The 3,268-nt window shown below is 47.2% G+C and overlaps 1 protein-coding gene across 7 annotated transcripts in view; it reads left to right on the top strand.

Moving 5' to 3' along the window:
- Positions 1-3,268, top strand: part of B3GNTL1 (UDP-GlcNAc:betaGal beta-1,3-N-acetylglucosaminyltransferase like 1) — a 110,519-nt gene that overhangs the window by 92,821 nt on the left and 14,430 nt on the right. The gene's annotated exons all lie outside the window — the stretch shown is intronic.

Consider the following 3,268-nt stretch of genomic DNA (forward strand, 5'->3'; position numbering starts at 1 on the left):
GAGGTCCAGGGTGGAGCATGAGGGGTCCAGGGTCGAGGGCGTGGGGCTGCCGAGGTCCAGGGTGGAGCATGAGGGGTCCAGGGTCGAGGGCGCGGGGCTGCCGAGGTCCAGGATGGAGAGTGCAGAGTTGCCGAGGTCTGAGAGGTCAGTGGGGCAGACACAGGTCACCTGGGTCAGGTCTCTACCACAAGGCAGGAAGTCTGGGAGCGTGGCCGGTGCGGGTGTGCAGAGCCTGTAGCCTTCATGGGAAGCTGTCTCAGGGCCTGTGGACGAGGTTCCTGGGACGAAGGCTGTGTGTCTGTTCGCTTTTCCACAGCGAGGTAGGCCTCATGCACATGTGCCCGGGAAGTCTTGCTCTCCACTGCTGTGAGGTGCACCAGGTCGCGTCTGACTTGGTTACTGGTGCCTCGGTGCGCCCTGTCCGTCCCCACCAAGGGGGCCTGCCCGCTCCCTCTCGCCCTCCTCTGCCACCTGCCCGGCCCCCAGGTCCCCAGTAGCTGGTGTGCGCTTGGGGCGGCAGGTGTGGAACACGGAGGCAGGTGTGTGTGCTTATTTCTTCAGCTTGAGCTGTGTGTGCATGTCGCGTGTTTCTTACCATTACAAACGGGTGACCCCTTGGTGCCTTGCGGTCGTAACACTGCTCACTTTTGGGAACGGGAAGGAAGGGTGCACATTCGTCTTTCGGAGGTGGGGTTAGCTGTGTTTCCTTGGAGGGTGTGAGACCCCTTGGGAGGTTGTGGCTTCCCAGCTGGGCAGCCTCTGTTTGGGGAGATCTGACGTCTACCTGCCCTGAGGAGTGGGGTGCCGGTTTGTGCAACGTCATCGGGGGGCCCCAGATTGACTCAGTAGGTCCTCGGACATTGGCATGTGTGTTGAAATTTAGCTGCTTTGTTTTCCAGCTTTCAGCCAAAGAACTTGATTTTGGTTATTTACTGTTAAACCTGAACTTTTATACAGTAGCTTTAGTGGAGCATCATTGTTTGGGGTTTGTTGTCATGAAGCTGACTCAGTGCGAGTGTGATTTGCACCGTGGGGTAAAGGTCTCGTCACAGGACAGAGCAGTCCCGGATGTGTGCGTGTACGTCTCATCAGTCTCCAGGCGCGTGAACAAAACCAGACAGAAGTAGACAAATTACAAATTACCTCCATAATTACAGTTGGAGGTTTTCAAGCCCATCTCAGTGCCTGAGAGAAGCAGGGGAATTCTGCAAGGTCCAGAGAACTGGAATTAACCCCTTGACCTGACTGGCATTTACAGAACATGACACTCAGCTGCAGAATACATTCCTTGAAGGTGCAAGACAGACAGCTCTGAATACATTTCAAGTGATTAAAATCATACAAGGTATGTTTTATAACCACATAGAATTAAATTAGAAGTCATTAACATATCTTAAAAATCTAAAATATTTGGAAATTAAGCAACCAAGGGGAAAAAATCACAAAGGAAATTAAAAAAATTTAATTTGATGAAATTAAAATGGTATGTCAAAATTTGTGGAATTCACTAAAGCACACAATCTGCACATTTGCAGTGAACAACTAAAAATAGCAGTTAAGAAACATGCATGATGGCATCAAACATAAAGTATTTGTGGGTAAATGTGACAAGGGGCGTGTGTCCTCTGGAAACTATGAGAAAGCGCAGAGGGAAATTAAAGAAAGCCCATAACAGGCCTGAGGGGCGCCACCTTCATGGGTTGGAAGATTTGGTGACTTTGATGTCAGTTCTCCCCAAACTGAGCTGTGGATTGAACTTCTTTGCAGAAATTGATAACCTGATTCTTAAATGCACGTGGAAAACTAAAGGACCCAGAATGGCCTCAGCAACCTTGACAAGAGTGAAATTTGAGGACTCACAGTTCCCAGGAAACACAGCAACAGCACCAAAAGAGACCAGGGAAATGGAGAATCCAGAAATACACTGAAAATTGTACAACAGATTGAGTTTCAGCAAAGTCTCCAAGGCATTTAATGGAAAAGGGAAGATATTTTCAATAAGTGGAGCCACTGGATATCCACGTGGGAAAAGAAGAAGGAAAGAACAAGAGTCGCATGCCATATAGAAACGCTCATTTTTTTTTTTAAAGATTTTATTTATTTATTTGACAGAGAGTGAGAGTAGGAACACAAGCAGGGGGAGTGGGAGAGGGAGAAGCAGGCTTCCCGCGGAGCAGGGAGCCCGATGCGGGGCTCAATCCCAGGATCCCGGGATCATGACCCGAGCCGAAGGCAGACGCTCAACGGCTGAGCCACCCAGGCGCCCCATAGAAACGCTCATTTTAGTTGGATCTTTGATATAAACCTAGAAACAACTGGAATAGAAAGCTTCTAGAGGGAAACAGGGAACACCTTCACAACTTTGGGATCAGCAAAAACTTACCAGCAAGGACATGAGAATCATTAACCATTTAAAAAGTGATAAAGTGGATTTATCAAAATTAAAAACATTTATTCATAAAAAGACACCATTAAGAACATGAGTGGCAAACTGCAGACTGAATGGGGATATTCACAATCCATGTGTCTGAAGGAGAACCAAGTAAGAGGCACGTAAAGAACCCCAGCAACAAAGACAGTGTCATAACAATAGGCAAATACTTTATAATACATTTCACGAAACAATAATATGTAATATATAAATAATATAAACCCACTACACACCCAACAGGAGGGCTAAAATTAATATCTGCCAATTCCAAATGGTGGCAAGGGTGTGGATCTAGCAGAATGGTCAGACACTGTTCCCAGGACTGTAAATGGTACATCCCTCTCTGGAAAACTGGCACTTTTTTATTAAACTGATATCCCTGTGACCTAGCAATTCCATGTCTAGGTGTTTAATGCACGAGAAGTGAAAACATTGTTCAACGTATTACTATTAATATTGCTGAGAGCTGGGAACCACCCAAATGTCCATCAAGTGAATGGAGGTTGTAATGGAATGCTGCTCAGCATTAAAAGAGAGGGATGAATGCCAAAGCAGTTTGCTTACTAAAGAAGCAAGGCACAAGGGCATGCATGTTGTGGGATTCCGCTTACACGAAGCACTCCAACAGGCAGGATTCGTCTCTGCCATTCGTAATGACAGCTAGTCCATAGAGGAATTCCAGCAAGTGTGCACTAATAGAAAATTAGAACCAGTGTTGGGTGATAGAACTAGATAGAAATTAGATCTGTGAGGTGTGGGACTTCCGGGATCTCCTGCAGAGCGTGAGGTATGGGACTTCGGGGATCTCCTGCAGAGCGTGAGGTGTGGGATTTCGGG

The sequence above is a fragment of the Mirounga leonina genome, unplaced genomic scaffold (assembly GCF_011800145.1).
Source record: "Mirounga leonina isolate KUSES-001 unplaced genomic scaffold, KU_Mleo_1.0 Mir_197, whole genome shotgun sequence".
NCBI lineage: Eukaryota > Metazoa > Chordata > Mammalia > Carnivora > Phocidae > Mirounga > Mirounga leonina.